This window comes from Triticum urartu, chromosome 6 (genome assembly GCF_003073215.2).
Source record: "Triticum urartu cultivar G1812 chromosome 6, Tu2.1, whole genome shotgun sequence".
Classification (NCBI taxonomy): Eukaryota; Viridiplantae; Streptophyta; class Magnoliopsida; order Poales; family Poaceae; genus Triticum; species Triticum urartu.
In genome coordinates this window covers 90987610-91007338 of record NC_053027.1, presented here as the reverse complement: position 1 = coordinate 91007338, position 19729 = coordinate 90987610, and positions in this window count along the sequence as shown.

Genomic DNA, 19729 nt, shown 5'->3' with positions numbered 1-19729 from the left:
GGACGAATGGTTCATCTGCGTAGGCAAGATTGTTGAGATCCACTGTTGTCATTCCGTATTGCGGGTCTTCCGTTACCCCGCCTCGTTTCATATTGATCCATTTGCACCGAAACAAAGGGACGTTCAAACCACGTCCATATTCAAGTTCCCATATGTCCTCTATGTAACCATAATATGTGTCCTTTCCCATCTTGGTTGCTGCATCAAAGCGGACACCACTGTTTTGGTTGGTGCTCTTCTTATCTTGGGCGATCGTGTAAAATGTATTTCCATTTATCTCGTATCCTTTGAAAGTCATTATATTCAAAGATGGTAAGTTGGACAGCAAGTACATGTCATCTTCAATAGCGGTGTCATGCAGGGCACATGTCTGCAACCAACCAGCGAAAGTCCCCATTTGTTCACATGTAGTCCAGTCATCAGACTACTCCGGGTGTTTGGAGCATAGAAAATTCTTGTGTTCCTCCATATACGGAGCCACCAAGGCAGAATTCTGTAGAACTATGTAGTGTGCTTGAGCGAGAGAATGCCCGTCCATACGTATTATTTGATTCCCTCCTAGCGTGCCTTTTCCACCTAGTCTGCCCTTATGCCGCAATTCAGGAACACCAATCAGCTTAAGGTCAGGAATAAAGTCAATACAAAACTCAATGACCTCCTCATTTTCATGGCCCTTGGAGATGCTTCCTTCTGGCCTAGCATGGTTATGAACATATTTCTTTAAGACTCCCATGAACCTCTCAAAGGGGAACATATTGTGTAGAAATACAGGACCCAAAAAGTTAATCTCTTCGCATAGGTGAACTAGGACGTGCGTCATGATGTTGAAGAAGGATGGTGGGAACACCAACTCGAAACTGACAAGACATTGCACCAAATCATTCTCTAACCTTGGTATGATTTCTGGATTGATTACCTTCTGAGAGATTGCATTGAGGAATGCACATAGCTTCACAATGGCTAATCAAACATTTTCCGGTAGAAGCCCCCTCAATGCAACCAGAAGCATTTGCGTCATAATCACGTGGCAGTCATGAGACTTTAGGTTCTGTAACTTTTTCTCTGCCATATTTATTATTCCCTTTATATTCGATGAGAAGCCAGATGGTACCTTCATACTGAGCAGGCATTCAAAGAAGATTTCCTTCTCTTCTTTGGTAAGAGCGTAGCTGGCATGACCCTGATGTATGCCGTCTTTTATGTGCATACATTGCTGGTCCTCCTGTGCCTCCGGTGTATCTTTTGTCTTCCCATACACACCCAAGAAGCCAAGCAGGGTCACGCAAAGATTCTTCGTCACGTGCATCACGTCGATTGCAGAGCGGACCTCTAGGTCTTTCCAATAGGGCATGTCCCAAAAATATAGATTTCTTCTTCCACATGGGTGCGCGTCCGTCAGCGTCATTCGGAATAGGTTGTCTGCGAGGACCCTTTCCAAAGATTACCTTCAAATCCTTGACCATATCATGTACATCAGCACCAGTACGGTGTTGAGGCTTTGTTCGGTGATCCGCCTCTCCTTTGAAATGCTTGCCTTTCTTTCTTATGGGATGCTTGCTCGGAAGAAATCGACGATGTCCTAGGTACACATTCTTCTTACAATTATTCAAATATATACTGTCGGTATCATCCAAACAATGCGTGCATGCGTGGTATCCCTTGTTTGTCTGTCCTGAAAGGTTACTGAGAGCAGGCCAATCATTGATGGTCACGAACAACAACGCCTTTAGGTCAAATTCTTCCCCCATGTGCTCATCCCACGCACGTACACCTTTTCCATTCCACAGCTGTAAGAATTCTTCAACTAATGGCCTTAGGTGCACATCAATGTCGTTGCCGGGTTGCTTAGGGCCTTGGATGAGCACTAGCATCATAATGAACTTCTGCTTCATACACAACCAAAGAGGAAGGTTATACATACATAGAGTCACATGCCCCATGCTATGGTTGCTGCTCTGCTCCCCAAAAGGATTAATGCCATCTGTGCTTAGACCAAACCATACGTTCCTTGCGTCACCTGCAAAGTCCTTCTTGTACTTTCTCTCGATTTTTCTCCACTGCGACCCGTCAGCGGGTCCTCTCAACTTCCCGTCTTTCTTACGGTCTTCTCTGTGACATCGCATCGCCTTGGCATGCTCTTTGTTTTGGAACAAACATTTCAACTGCGGTATTATAGGAGCATACCACATCACCTTGGTAGGAATCTTCTTCCTGGGTCGGTCGCCCTCAACATCACCAGGGTCATCGCGGCTGATCTTATAGCACAATGCACCACATACCGGGCACGCGTTCAAATCCACGTACTCAGCGCGGTAGAGGATGCAGTCATTAGGGCATGCATGTATCTTCTGCACCTCTAACCCTAGAGGGCAAACAACCTTCTTTGCTTCGTACGTACTCTCGAGCAATTTGTTGTCCTTTGGAAGCATCTTCTTTAACATTGCCAACAACTTTCCAAATCCCTTGTCAGATACACCATTCTTTGCCTTCCATTGCAGTAATTCCAGTGTGGTGCCCAGCTTTTTCTTGTCAGCTTTGCAATTCGGGTACAACAATTTCTGGTGATCCTCTAACATGCGTCGCAACTTCTTCTTCTCCTTTTCACTTGTGTAGTTTCTCTCTGCATTGCCAATGGCCCGACCTAGATCATCAGCTGGCTCATCTGATGCCTCTTCTTCAGCTTCTTCCCGCATTACCAGCTCAGATTCTTCCCAAATTACTGGCTCAGCTTCTTCCCCCATTGTTGTATCATCGTATTCAGGGAACCCATGGCCAGGATATCTATCGTCGTCCTCTTCTTCTTCATTGTCTTCCATCATAACCCCTCTTTCTCCGTGCTTGGTCCAAACATTATAGTGGGGCATGAAACCAGACTTAAACAGGTGGACATGAATGGTTTTTAACTTAGAGTACTTTTGATCATTCTTACAGCCAGCACATGGACAAGGCATAAAACCATCCGCCCGCTTGTTTGCCTTAGCCGCAAGTAGAAAAGTATGCACACCATCAACGAAATGGGGAGAGCATCGGTCATCGTACATCCATTGCCGGCTCATCTTCATTACACATCACCGAAAAGACCAAATTAATAAAAGTTCATACATAAAGTTCATATAACACCTATTCTCATAAAACGAACATACAAATAACTCTCTAGCTAAAGCATTTAAATGCAACAACAAATGCGATCAAGATCGCAACTAAGGTAACAATTGATCCAACAGCATAATGATACGAAGCCTCACTACCAATGGCATATTTTCTAACCTTTCTAATCTTCAAGCGCATTTCTCCATCTTGATCTTGTGATCATCGACGACATCGGCAACATGCAACTCCAATTCCATCTTCTTCCCCTCAATTCTTTTCAATTTTTCTTTCAAATACTTGTTTTCTCTTTCAACTAAATTTAACCTCTCGACAATAGGGTCGGTTGGAATTTCCGGTTCACATGCCTCCTAGATAAAAATATCTATGTCAACTTGATGAGCATAATTTGTCAAAAACACAAAATGCAACAAATAGTTATAAAAGAAAATATACCACATCCGAATCATAAACCGGACGAGGGCCGACGGGGACGGATATCGAAACCATGGCACTATGAATAACAAACAACGTACGGGTAAGATAATCATACAAGTAACTATATATCTAAATCACACAAACATGATTTTTTTTATTTAAAAAAGATAAGAACAAGAGGCTCACCACAAGGTTGTGCGGCGGCGGTACGGTAGGACGATCGACGGTGGTTAGGACGGAGATGGGAGGCACTAAGTAAACCACACCTACATATGCAAACTAAGAGTTATTTTTAGCTCAAATTGCATATAAATCAAATAAACTACCACATATAATTCCTCCCAAATTACTAAAACCCACAAATTAATCACTATATAAAGCATTGCAAGAGCTAATATAGCAATGAGAGATGAAAGGTCAAAGTTGTTTACCTTTATGATCACTTGAATGGATGGGGACCTTCAAATCTTGACAAAATTTGGGCAAAATGTGTGATGAGCTCGTGGGGAAGAGGGGGAGAACAGAGAGGAGAGGGAAAAGGGGAAAAACAGAGCGAGCTGGGGTGGACGAAAGGTTTATATAGGACGACCTTTAGTACCGGTTCGTGGCACGAACCGGTACTAAAGGTGCTAGAGGGGCCCCAGTCTGACCACATCCCGCCACCACTATTTTTAGCACTAGTTCGTGGCACGAACCGGTGCTAAAGGTTCACAACGAACCGATACTAATGAGAGCGACCTGCCTAGCCGTTGGAACCATCACTAATGGTCACATTAGTGCTGGGTCAAATACAAATCGAGACTAATGAGCTAAACATTAGGCCTTTTTCCTACTAGTGGCATGATGTTGTTGGTCTTTTTGCATAATGTGGTCTCCTATTTTCCTTGAGTTAATACATCATACATCTACCAGTCTTTTAGCTTTCTGTTGTAGAATTGATGTATATGAGTAGACGCATGCACTCTAGCTAGCTATATCAGGTGATGATTAGATTTCAGGAAAAGCCGGCTTGCAAGCTGCATCAAGGTAACGTGAGTTTGCAGTAGGAGTGCCAAACCGATGAATATACCTGGCTCCTGCCGCCGGCTGGCCAACGTACATCTTGCAATCCACAGACATGTTTTTCCACGGCTCTTGTTATACCGATCGGCGTTCTTTGTATATGCACCGAGGGAAACCTCCATCCACCAGGCCAAGACTAACGTACATCTTTCAGCCCGGCATGTCTGGCCATGACTTCGCACTACAAAAAAATACACTTCCGTGATGATACGTGTTTGTCACAGTAGGTCGCTTTTTTGTCATGCATGTACATCCATGACAAATTTATGACAGAATCAAGATAGTCGTACCTGTGCTGTCGTAGAAGTGTTCCATGACATTATCAAAATTATCATCACAGAAGTGTCCAATTCCATGACGATAAATCGCGCGTCATAGAAGTGCTTTCGTCAAGGGTGACTGACATGCGGCATCCACCATAATGGAACGCCGTTAAGCTATCGGGTCGGGTTTTGGATCCGATAACCCGTTAACAGCCCCGGCCAATGGGGATTTTCCACGTGTAAAATCATCATTGGCTAGAGGAAACACATGTCGGCTCATCATCGGGACAGATGTCATCCACTCACTGGACAGAAGGCGCCTATGATACGTCGACACGTGGCACGACCCAACAAGTTTAAATGAGCCGGCCCAACTAAAGGCCCACAAGATTTTGCGGACCATAATGGGCCGGCCCAACTAAAGGCCCACGAGATTTTGCGGGCCATAATGGGCTGGCCCAGCTAAAGGCCCACAAGATTTTGCGGGCCATAATGGGCCGGCCCAGGTAAAGGCCCACAAGATTTTTGTGTGCCGTAATGGGCTGGCCCAGGTAAAGGCCCACAAGATTCTTGCGGATCATAATGGGCCAGCCCAGCTAAAGGCCTATGAGATTTCGCCGACATTAATGGGCTGGCCCAGCTGTAGGCCCACAAGATTTTGAGGACCCTAGTAGGTCGGCCCATTAACTGCCTGCCATGTTTTGGGCCAAATGCGGGCCCATATTTGATCCGGTCCATTATTGGCCTGCCACGCTCCGTGCCTAATAGTGGCCCATATGAGATCCGGCCCGTTAAAGGCCTACCACGTTCTGGGCCAAATTACGGCCCAGATCAGGTCCGACCCTTTAAGAGGCTTTGGGCTCAATTATGGCCCATATCAGATTCGGCCCGTCAACAGGACACTATGCTTTTGGGCCCACTTGCTAAAGGCCCACTTAGTAATTCGGCCTGATATTAGCTTTGCCCTGTTAAGGGCCCGTTTAACATTTCGGCCCTATATTAATTTCAGCCTGTTAAAAGCCCGTCATATAGTTGGGCCTAACTACGACCCGGTTTGCATCCGGCCTGCTCGCAGCCGATATCTGATTGGGCCAAACAAGGACCGAGACAATTTTTTGTCTAGTTAAAAGCCCATGATTTTATTCGCACAATCATGGGCCGGGGTTCATTTCGGGCTGCTGCCGGCCCGTGAGCTGTTCGGCACGTTTCAGGCCCAACCTACATCGTGATTGCATGACGGCCCGATTATGTACCGTAATTTTATGGTTTGGCCGGTTTACTGCGAAGACAGGATATATATACAGTAAAATAACGGCAGCATCGTGAATAAGAAAAAACCTAGACTATACAATAAAGAAATTACAGCATATTACATCCACTGGGCATCAAAGTTCGCCACTATGATAATAAAGCACAAGCAGACAGCAGATTACATACACTGGGCATCAAAGATCGCCACCAGTGCAAATAAACACACCGCAAATAATATACAAAACCGACATCACTTCAATAGAGTTCAGGAAAGGTTAGCCCTGCTGGGGAGCTGCAGCGCAAGCAGCTGAGCAAGATGATGAGACTGCGCTTGTTCAACACTTATATCTTGCGCACTTTGAAAGATAAACAAGGAGACAGATGACAGGTTTTGCACATAAAAGTATCAGTGCTGACAATTCAACACATTTCTTACTGACGAATAAAGTGACACGCTTTAAATTTGCATTAACACAATATGGTATTGTTCAGGTCAAGACATGGCAGGAAATGCCATTGTGAAGGAGTTGGCAGCTTCACGACACCACTAGATTACAGATCAAGAACTCATAAGTATCAATGGTTAGTGTGCTGTCAATTTATACCATTTCAGATTGGCAAATAAAGAGAAGGTTTAAATAATACTAGAATGATACGACATTGTTCATAGTTAAGACATTGCATAATATGACATTGTGTTGTAGTGGGTAGGTTCACCACACCACTGGATTAGGGATGAAGAACAGAAGCATACATGCAACGCAAAAGAAGATCACTTGCTGTGTATAGTTTAATTTACATGGTATGAAGAAGGAACTTGGTTGTACAACTGAAAACTTAAATTGAGAAAGGACAAACTTTTGTTTATGAACTACATATAATAAACTTTAAACAAACAATTTGATGCAAACACCAAAAATAAACAGCTATTGCAGTCATGCCTAACCAAATATATACAACAAAGTTTGAAGGCTTGAGATGGACAAATTTACATTATTGGTGAAGACAGGCTCTATAAAGGTCTTGTCCATGCTGATGGGGGGCAATTCAAGAAGTTTACCACAGAATCTTCTTCAAAAGCATTGCCTTTATTCTACATTTTGTTAAGAGTAAATATAGATGGGATAATATACGAAAAATGGAGAATATTTAAGATAAGATGAAGAGTGATGCTACATAACCAAGTAGCTATAAATGTAAGTGCAGCGATACAGGCAAAAGGTACATCCAAGAGCAATGCGTAGCTAAACTTCTTCAGTACCAACCTTATGGTAAGAGTAAATATAGATCTGATGTGTAGAAAATGGAGGGCAAAGGAAAATAAGCTGCAGAGTGATGGTACATGAACAACTACCTGTCATTATAATTACATCGATAAAGGACAACATGTACTTACAAGAACAATGCAGAGCTAAAAAAACATGGGCATTGGCTATATTCTACACTAATGTAACCATTCATACAGATCAGATAATTTGGAGCGAACAATTGATAAGCAAGCTATCATGCATACTGCTGTCACATAATGAACCAGGTGTGTATGCAAGTACAGTGATACAGGACAACAGGTACTAACAAGAGCAAAGCAGCGGGAAACATATTTGCGATATCCTGTTGTTCTTGTCAAACCGGAATTCTTCTTCGAGCAGATTTCCTGCAAAAAAGATCCGTAAGGCACATGCGGAAAAGTAGAAGTTCAAATTGTCATGTGATTTCATAGACAGTACCTCATCCTGGGAATGAGACCAGTGCATAACAAGGTTTTTCCTTTCAATTTCTTCTAAATTTAGCACAGGAGACTTCACCGGAAATTCGTTTATAGACTTGCCATCAAAGTGTGATTTCCTCAGGTAACACCGATACTGCTACAATGCTTCCTTGAAAAGCACAAGCAAGCTTTGCTCGTCATGACTATCCAGATTGACCCTCGCCTAGTTACAACAATGTAATGTAAATCATTGATGTGTTCAATCAGCAGAAAACAGGAAAATAATAACCATGAATAATAGCACTTACACGTAAGTTGCATAGGAAGATGTGAAAATGGTGTTTCTCTTCACAATAATCTTCCCATGATGGGAATATATGTACTTAGTCCCTAACAACATTGAAAGCATTGTCTTTTAAACTGGGAATACATGGAATGGGGTTCCAATCTGCAGGAATTGGCCGTCTCTGCAGTTGGGATAGGTCTTCGGCCGGTGGACTTGCTGTACTTTTTGCTGGAGTGGGATTTTTCTGTGGTACAGCTGGTGCTATGGCAAATGAAATCGGTATACCTTTTTCTGGAGTGCAGGTCCTGTGTGGTGGGGCTAGTGGTGTGACCAGTGAAGTATGGGTACAGTCTGCTGGAGTCGGTCCTACGTTTTGTGTCACTGGTTGTACATCCAATATAAGTGGGGTGCTGTCTGATTTCTCCGACACCACCACGTTTTTCAAGGACTTTGCTGGTGCTCCTTCAGGTTCGGCAATCACCCTCTTCCTTTTTGATGTCTGATGCACAAGAACAACATTTGAGTGGAAAAACATGGCATGATGACAGATGGAATATGTATTGATAATGGATGGGCATGGCATCTCGACATATATGATGAGTAAACTAAGCATATGGCGGTGCAACAAAGTAGAAGAAATGCAAGACAACATATGCAAGATACGCGCAATCAATAAAACCTTGCCAAATTAGAACAGGCACCTTGATGGGTGAATAGGACAGACCATCTGCCTTTGACTCCTCGAGGTTAGAATAGTCATTAGGATGATATTCTAAACAAGAATCAATAGGTGGGGAGCGTACGAGTTTCATTGCTTCCAGAATGGCACTCAATGCCTTGCTGCCAATTTTGTAAGTCATTGCAGTGTTCCACAATATTCTTCTGATGCGCGGATTCTGATATTCACTATAATTGCGTATAATATCTGAGAACCATAAAAACATAAATAGTTGTGAGATTATCTTTGTAATGCAGATGATATTCTAATATATGGGCGCCCCTGTAAACACTTGTGTGCTATCACTAGATTCTAATGAGAGAGCTCATGTGTGCTGTAATATGGTGCGTGCATTTATATAATCTGGCACAAGTACACAAAAAATAGGCTCCAGAAGTAAGGATAGCTGGCAGACGATAGGTTCATAATATAATGTATAGAGAGTTTATTGCCAAACCATGATAACAAGAGCACACAACAACTAGGCAGATCATAGGGGCTGTTTGGTTTTAGGACTAGCATTGCCACACTTTGCCACACATTTTTGCCAAACTTGACTAAGGTTAGTTCATCAAAATGAGAGCCACAAGTTGGCAAGCCTAAGGGAATCTTGCCACACTTTTTGTGTGTATGCCATGTGGGGTCCAAGTGTGGCTTGCCTAAGATGTGGCTTGAACCAAACACTCACCTAAGTTGGTCAAACTTGCCTAACCTTAGGTGTGGCAATCTTTGGCAAAGTTAGTCACAAACCAAACAACCCCATAGTGTACATAACAGGGGTACACCATAACCAGGATATATAAATCGGGAAAGTGGAACGGGCTGGAAATTACGATGTTGTATTGCCGCTAGTAATTGAAAGCCTATCGATCACGTACAGGCCAGCTCTATCAGCTGTTGACTGCAGATGTCCCTACTCCCCTTCCTGACAAGGAACATACTGTGCTTCTCATACAGAACACCGCATGGGCCGCCGACCGAACCACTGGCCCCACCGCCTGTGTTCCTCCGCCACCCCCACCCCCGCCCCCACCCGCGCCGAGTTTTCTTCGTTCGACGAGGCCCCACCACCGCCCCCCACAACCACCATCCCCACCCGAGCCCCTTCGATCGCACCGGCGAACTCTGGCGAGCTCTGAAAAATCGACTGACCCAATTTTGAAATTTAGTCTACTGTGATTTAACTAGTGTGGAATATAAAAGGGGAAAACCATAAGCATTGTGAGTATGGTGTTGAGCGTGCCATGGCGGATCTGAAGGTGCAAACTGGACAAAGGCAACTTCGCAACCAAGACAAGAAATCAGAGTAAAGCAGTGTTGATCTATTTTCTTGCTGCGATAAATAAGTTGAGCAGATACAAAAGAGTACCGCCTCTGGTGCGGCGCCGTGTACGCATCTGCTGAGAATTTGACGGTGTTGCGGTAGCGATGGCTGTCGGAGGCGTGGAAACATATCTAGGAGGGTAGACGGTGGCGGCAGGGCGCGGTGGACGAGATGGTTGTTGGAGCGGCACCGGCAAGGTGGACGACGGTGGGGATGAAGCGAGAGGACGGGATGCAAGGATCCCGGTCCGAAGCCATGGATGAGAGAGGTCGATCTCTTGTAATGGACGGCGGCGTTGGGGTATCAGCTTCGGCATGGTGGAGGAGGACGGCTGTGGATGGGGTGGCGGACGGCGGCGGTGGAGGAGGGTGGGGTGGAGAGGGTGTTTTGGCGCCCACAGAGTACGAATGGGGAAAAGGGACGTAGAGAGGAAGGGGGGAACCATGTATTCAGGGTGCGCTTGTCTCAAATGCGAGGAAATTTACAAACTTAGCCCCCGTTTCAAATTTCTACTACATCACAGCAACACTAGTCGGTTGGGGATAGGACGGTAATCTCGCATACACTGAATATTTGCCGACGAGAGTTTATTTTTGGCGCCCACCGTGTACGAATATGAATCAGGGAGGGAGTCGATTTCTGCCGAGGACACACTGTGTTTTGGCGCCCACCGTGTATGAATCCGGGTGAGATGTGGTTACGTCACGTTTGGGTGAAATTACAAACCTACCCCTATCGAAACCTATAGAAATCCAGCAAATAGGCTTTGCGTGGCAGGGATAGGCAGTAGTGATTTCCATCTCGCAGATTTTGGTTTCGGGCGGTTACTTCGACTTTCCCCCCTTCGTTCAAATTTTGCAGAGTGCACGTTTACCGTGCCAACTCAATTCGAATCCCGTTTGTATTCTATTTTTCGGGCAGGATCCATTTTCAATTGGAATTATTCTATATACATCATTTTTTATATATACTTTCAAAAGCACAACACCATTTATACATAAATATGGTTTACAAATGGCATGATCTCAGATTCATAAGGTTGTATCCATCAATTTGGATTTTCAAATATTTGAAACCACTTTATGTTGAAATCCAATGTATGCATTCCTCGCTAACTGTCTCCAATTAATGTGTGTTTCATGCGGGTTTTTTTACTTCTCAAACATGTATAATGTGTTTCACACACGCAACATATAGTGTAATCCCATTTAGACATTAATTGCATATAAACCATGCATTGTTTATAATTGAAGAATTTATGGATCACCAATATTGATAAACTATATAACATTACATGTGTGCCCAAATTCAAATGAATATGCATGTTTGATACACCAATTTGCGTTATGATATTATCGATGTCGTGATCTCCAGTTTAAATATTTGAATCCCCTTTAATCCAGATATTCGTCTCATATAGCTATCACTCATGCTTATATAGGACTATCTCTCTGGACCTATACGCGTTCATCGTCTCTCAGGTATCTCTCGTGCTACCTGTATGTCGACAATGATCTTTTATCTTCGTAACACACTGACGGTACTATCTCCCTCGACCTTCATCACTCTATCTCTCTCAAAGTATATCTCGCTCCCTGCTATGTGTCTCTAACTATAATTCTCCATGTGGAATCTCTTTCTCTCGCACAAACACAAAACTTTGTCTCCCGGGGTCTCATTTCTCTCTACTATTCCCATGTGTGCCACTCGCACACCCCTCATACAGAGATGTCTTTCGCTCCTTAGATATGAGAACCTACGACTCTTCCTCTTCAATATATCTTTCTCACACACAAACACAAACTCTGTCTTCCAGGGTCTCATATTTCTCCATTGTTCTCTTGTATGTCGCTCACACACACCCTCTCTCCCTAGAGATATCTTGCATTCCCTCGTATGTCTCTCTAGCTATCACTCTCATTGTGAGATATCTTTCTCTCTCGCAGACACAAAACTCCGTCTCTCTGGATCTCATTTCTCTCTGATATCTGTTTGTATGTGAATCACACGCACCCTCTCTCTATCTCTCTCACACCCACACACATAACCCAGCCTTCTGATCCACTCGACTCCTATCTCTAACGCACACTAGCTAGCATCTTTATCTTTCTATTTATCTATTTCTCCATCAACCTTCTTTCTCGCCCTCACTCTTGATTCCTATCACGCACACTACATATGTTTCTCTCTACATGCAGTCAAGTGCCCTCTCACACACATATATAACTTCACCCTTTGAACCACCCGACGGTCATCTCCAACACCCAAACTAGCGGATGTCCCTCTAGCTAGCATCTCCATCTCTGTATCTATCTGTACTCTCTCCGTCAACATTTCTTTCTCGCACGGAGTCTTGCTTCCTATCACCCACACTATATATGTCTCTCCATACATATGAATTTATAGGTTGCTCTCTTTTGCACAATCGTTGCGCCTCACTCCCTCTGCTCGCCATAGATGCATGCTCTAGCCCACGCCACTATATCTTAAAGACAAAAACACATGCTCAATTGTCGGGACTTCTTCCATGCATTCTCACATGCATGCATATTGTCATACTGATCCGTCTCTCCCATGTCATTGATCTTATGACTTATGTCTTCTTTCTTTTATCTCGATCATGCACGCGCGCACACACACACATCCCACGTATACATGTATACCTCTCACACATGCACGTTCAAGGTCTCTATGTCTCCATATGTAGTTAATTACCCTCAATCCTAACGCCACATCGAATCGTTCTCCTCTTTTGTGCACATAACTTCCGCCTGGATGGGTAAAACACACACTCACACTTAACAATCTCCTTCTAGCTACCCCCCGCCTCTCACTCTTCCCCTATATCCCCGAAACCAATAAGACCATCCCTTAGTTTAATTCCCGCCTACATGCACCATCGATATATAGTAGTCTTCCTCGGTGTCTCTCGAACAAACACGTTCTCTCGAAGTAGACTCCTCTCACGCGCACACACCTTCTCTTCCCTCTCTACGGGCATTTTCTCTCTCGCACCCCATCGTTGGTGGCCTCTGCCATACACATCACCTCTCTATGATGAAAGCCATGCACACTTAAATTACATCCGCCATAGAGGACCCCGCGACACACACACACACACGCACCCCCAACACACACACAACCTAAGACTCCATCTCTCTCACACACAACACACACACGCAAGCACGCACGCCTCCCCACACACACTAAGACTCCATATCTCTCCCTCTCTCTCACACACACACAAACTAAGACTCCATCTATCTCTCTCCTCTCTCTCTCTCTCTGACACACACACACACACCCACACACACATGCTCTAGGCGGAGCATTTTTTCCTACCACCCTTCATCCAACCTTACCCGTATGATAAACAATCACCTTTATTTACTTGAATAACATGGAAAAATTCCACTTTACTTTAGTAGTCAGCAAACTTATCATCTATACCCTTATAAAAAACGAGTTGGTGGTGATGGTGTGCCTGCCATCTTGTAATACAGACCGTATGATCTATATCTGAGAATAGAAAGCAAACTATGATAATTTTACAAAAGATACCAACACCTCTCTCCACATCATTATCTCTCGCAACCTCATTGCCCAGCAATTAAAAAATGAATAAGTCTCTAGAACAATCTAGCATGCATGGTGGCCGCTGCCACCTGCCGGCGCCGTCCACCCCCATGCCTCCGCCCATTCCGACCACCAGTTACCACCACGCTCCACTCCTCCTTGCCTTATCTATCATATTTCATTTTTTCAATGACATTCTCGAGATACCAGTTTTGCGATAAAATTCTTGAGATATCATTAGTTTTTACACATGGGATTACTCCTGCATGGGTCAATCACAACAGGTGTTCTGTAAAAAAATGCATATTGATGTTCCGTGCAATGCACGAGAATCTTGCTTGTAATTATATAACGCAAATCACGAGCAGGAAGTGACATTTTTTTGACACAACCACGTTAACATGGCCACGTAAATCACTAGCTAAAGTAAATACCATTATACTTATATCCCGATGCAAAAGGTTGAGTACATGTCCGAAGAGTAGAGTCGCACACACGCACTCTGTCTCTCAGAATCTCTCTCACACACACACCAGTTACGTGACGCCCACTTAAGCAGACACGTATGTTACAATTTGTGCACCCGTGGGTACACGTGATGCTGCCCATTTATTTAAGCCGGAAGGTGAACCCAAATAGTAGATGCATTCATTCCCCTCCTGCCGCCTCTTCTCTAGTCGCTGTCGCCCGGTAGCCATGGGCCGGCCGAAGGTAACAACATACGCCATACTCCCGCTAGAGCGGCGCTTTAATATGGAAATTTTAGTGGTCATGCATGCATCTTTTTGTGCTAGCACTCCTATATAAGGGTTGACCGGTCGCTTCCCGCGGACGTCCGCGGGCGGTGGAAGAGGAAGGAGAAGGGAAGCGGGCTGTGGAGTAACGTTTTTACCACAATTTCTTAGGAAACTGAGTGCAATAATTGAGTAGTTTTGCAAACTACCAGTACTACACCTGAAACGGCTCAAAACCTATACTCCCTTGCCAGCGCACGCTTCCCGCGTGAAACAGTCAGCGTCGCCCTAGAGCGTCAGTGCCGCATTAATGCCCGGCCAGAGCGGAGGCAACCCTCTCACTGGCGCCGGCTTTGAAGTGACGCGATGCCCGAGAGAGCGCCGCTTCCCGGTGCACGCGACTACTCCGCGTCGAGACTGGCCATAGGCCCTGTTTGGATCCATGGGTTAGAGTTAATTTGAGCTAGTTGGGGCTCAAATAGCCCTAAACTATCCAAGCATGAGGGTTTAAATTGGAGCAAGTTGCACCAAACCCACCAAAAAACACTATCCCACCCAAGAGGTGCTAACTGGAGATAGTTCTCATTGGAACCACTGAAAAATCACTTTTCTCTCTCCATGAAGTGCATTTATTGTCAATCTAACCCTGTCACCCAAACACCTCTTTGGCTACAGTTAGTTCAGGGTTAGTCATGAATTACTCTAACCTCTAGCTAAGTTAGAGTATCAAACAGGAGCAGTATAGGACATGCAAGTTGCTTAAAGCATACAGGAAAATTCGTATGTGAAAGGATTTTTTTTCTTTTTGAAAACGGAACGTGAAAGGAATTTTTTAGAATGCTCTTGGCATGTCGCTAACATGTGATAGTTAACCGACCTCAATAGACGGCAGAAACGCCAGCCCGCCGCACTTTGATAGAGACGAGGAGGGAGAAGCGATACAGGCTGCTGGATTACTAGAGATAGGTGTCGCATGGAAGCCAAGAAATATGGTGATAGCGTGGGTTAGCCATGTACTAGTATGATACTACACTGGGCTGCCGTGTTTTGTACTCTTCCAGTCCATTGTGGAGATGATTGGTTAATTTTATATTGCTGAATAATATTAAATATTATGAGTGCAGATGCTCCACCACGAGGTTCCTTGCTCCTTCTCGGTCGTCCGGAATCTATGTTCTTCCACTCTATTTTTTACATGAGCTTTGTTCATCCTTTTGCCAACACGCGAGACATCTAGCATCAAGGTGCACGTGTTATGCAAGGATCGTTCCATCTATATGAAGAACACGTGGGACTGGAACTACGAGACGAACATGTACCCAGGAGTGGACGTACGAACATGAGTAATGTAGCGTAGTAAGTGAAGTAGAAAGGAACAAATGGTATGAACATGCATGGCATATAGGGTGTGTTTGGTTGTGTTCTCATCTCAGCATAGTTGTTCCCTCTTCATGCATGCTCAACTCAACACCCCTCTTCATGCATGCTCTCTTCATGCATGCTTCTAGTGTATTTGTGCTAAACTAGTGTGGACTCATGCACCCTCCATACACTCTACCAAACACCCAAAAGTAGGTCGAGAAGGGAACTCTTGGGCGGCATTTGTCTCTTACTACGTACTACCACTAAATGTTGTACGTGCACTGCACAGTGATGTTATGGAGTACGTGCCTAAGTACTCTACTACTATATTAGTTGGAGGCACATATTAACTTTTATATTTGTTTACGTGTATGTGCCCCGAGACCTTCCAACTAGACGTGTCTTTGTCTCCAGGTCGCACTTTGTATCGTTCATACCACTAAGTACTACTACGTGTGGTCTCCGACCCAGAAGTGGAGACGCTCTACCACGCTGTTTTTTTACGCTGGGCTCTACCACGCTGTTCATGTCCCACTCCTTTCGCTGACGTGTGGGACATCCAGCACGTGCCGTGTTTGGCACCCTTCGTCGTAAGAGTTGAAACGCTAGCATTCATCAAAAATAAAAAATAATTATAAATCGGCAGTGATACTATTTTTTTGAGAACCAATCAGCAGTGATACTATACCACGCGGTTTCCTTGCTCCTTGATATCAGAAAGAATACTTCCGTTAGCCAACATGTGGGACGTCGACCATCCTGGTCCACTTGCCATGCACGCAGAACTCCAAGGGAGTCACCCAGGTCGTCGCGCCGCAGTAACAATGACTAATGAGCCATCAAATCACAGGCCCACTTCCCACTTTGAAGTTGCTTGGACGAAGGAACCATCATGACTTCGTTGAATTCCGCTTCTTGAAGAAAACTACTGTACCAGCAGTACTGCTAGCTACAGTAGTTACTCCAACAGAGGCCTCCTTTCGTTCATAGGATAGGAATATGAAAATCATAGGAAGTGAGATGACATGCATCTCAATTCCTATGGAGAAAGAGATGCCATTTGATGCTTAGGATAGGAATTTTTTCCATTTAGTCTAGGCTAATGTACTGGTAATTTGCTCTAAAAACTACAGTAGTAACTAGTAGTACTGGTACATGCTCGTACTCACACACACACACACACACACTAACTACTAGTACTACTACTTCTCACATGCTGGCCAGACGCCGTCGTTCTCCTTCCCGGCTTTGTCGGCGACACCCCACCGTGCTTGGATCTCCGCCGACCTCTCCATAGCAGCGGGTGCGCCCTTTTCTTTCTTGCGGCGGCGGGCCTCTCTTTTCTTGAGTGCTTTCTGAATTTTCCGCTCCCTCTGTGCGGCTTTGGCTGCCTCTTGCTCTACCTCCCATTCGGCCTTGGCATCTTCAAATTCCTCCCACATAGTTGTGAGGTCGCGAGCGGCGATGAACTCGGCACGGCGGGATGCCATCGCTTCCCTACCATTTTGTGTGCGGTCATGGGCGGCGAGGAACTCGGCGCGGCGGGATGCCATCGCTGCCTTACCGGTTAGTGTGCGGCGCGGTGGCATGAACGACGCTTGGTGAGAGCTCTGGGGTGGAGTGGCCGGACAACCGTATAGTGCATTGGTTTGTCAAGAGCTCAAGGATAGAAGACGAAGCAAATTTGGATTCCCCTCCAATCCTGGTCATTTATTACCGAGTAAAATGCATTGGCGGTCATCGAACTTGTCTTGATAGCTCACTTTGATCATTGTATACGAGATATAGTGATTATACGGTCACTGGCTCAGCGTATAGCTCCGTATTTGTCTGGTTGACCAGTCAAACAGTCCGCATGCGCCTCATCAGCTCGTGTTCTTTATCTATCTACGCGGGCCTACCTGTCAATGGAGAAAGAAATACTGTAAAAACCAAAATTATGCTAGAGTCTGGACTGCTTCCGGAGCCCGCTCTCACCGCCCTGGCCCCTCAAGACGCCAGCTGCCCGCCGCATGCATGCATGCATAGCAAGTAGTACTCCTTATGTGGAGGAGAGAGAGGCATTGACAAAGTCAAGGAGTGGGCTCTGCAAGAGCCCGTCTTTACACGTGCTCCTAGGTATAAAAAATAATTCTAAAAAAAGGCATAAAAACAATTGTGTCTTAAAAAAAGAAAGGTAAAAAACATTTGAGAGGAAATAGATAGAGAGAAAGTGAGAAAAAGCTGTAACCTGGGCATTACATGAGGAAGGAGGGAGTGGTGCACATGCCAAGTTCACTGGGCTGCCGTGTTTCACACTCCTCTGTCGTAACAGTGGAGACAATAGCTTTCATCAAAAATAAACAATGAATACTCATTGCTCGTCCTCTACATCGGAAAGAATACTTTCATTCGCCGACATGTGGGACGTCGACCATCCTGGTCCACCTGCCATGCACAAAATTATCCTAGTCTACCCCGATCGTATCGCAGGCCCAACCTTTCCCACTGTAAGTTGTTCAGACGAAGGAACCATCATGACTTCGTTGAATTCCGCTTCTTCAAGAAAACTTACTGTACCCGCAATACTGCTACCACACGCGAAGACTGGACGACATTGTACCACGTCATATCACTGAAACCCACTAGGGAAAACTAGCCCGCCTAGGTCATCTATTTTGGAACAGAGGGAGTACGTCTCTGCACTGCTATGATTTTGTGTTGCACGTCATATCACTGAAACCCACTAGGGAAAACTAGCCCGCCTAGGTCATCTATTTTGGAATGGAGGGAGTACGTCTCTGCACTGCTATGATTTTGTGTTGCACGTCATATCACTGAAACCCACTAGGCCAAACTAGCCCACCTAGGTCATTGATCTCTAAGCCTAGAATTTTTGGAGCTAGCGCAATTGGTCGATCGATGAGGGATAAGTATAAGCGTACCATGAGCTCATCAGCCCCAACGTTTCTCTTCGGTGAGTGTTTTGCAAGTACTATAGCTCGCACAGTAGCTAGCCTACTAACACCAAGAATCATTAAACAAGCACTGCTGATATGATAAACAGTTCAAACTTACATCTAATCATGCCATATATTACATCAAAAGCTGGTGAGGATACATCTGTTTCCATAACTCGGAGAGGTTTCACATGATTCATCGCATGATTCACTATCAAACAAAAGTAGCAAGATCCTCCCACACAAGATAGTGCACTAGCCCTAAGATGGTTTGATAACAAGCATCGTTCTGGTAATTAAACACATGGCAATGCAAACTACCCTGAAGGATTAGCACGACCAACTATTTCTTGTCATCGATCTCTTGGGCAATGACCACAGCACGGACAGCGGCATGGGAATCGATTTCTGGGGCGATGTTCGCAGGACTGACCGCGACATCAGAATCGATCTCTGGGGCGATGTCCACAGGATGGACAACGACATCGGAATCGATCTCCGGGGCGATGCCAACAGGACGGGCCACGACATCGGAATCATCAAGGACGTCCACCGGCACCTGCACAACCCTAACATATTAGCAAGCACATTGCAAATAATCAAAAACCACAACTATGTTAATAAGCCATTATTTTTTATCTTGTGCAGCTCACCGGGGAATCTCATCCCTCCGGGGGCCATCTCCTCGTCCTCGTTGGGGGCCATCACCTTGCCAGGGAAATACTGCTTCTCAATGGCGACTATCTCCTCAAACTCGTTCTTGAGCCTCACATAGGTGGCAATCAGAGTTCCTGGGGTAGGCACGGCGGGGCCCTTGCCGTTCTTCCAACTTCCTTTGAGGAGTTCGTCCGCCAACGTCCTCAACTCTTTGGTCAATGCTTGTTTCTTGGAGTTCTTCGTCTCCATGGGTTGGCCCGCCAACATGGTCAACTCGTTGGTCGGTGCTCGCTTCCTGGAGATCGCTGTCTCCAGTGGGTTGTC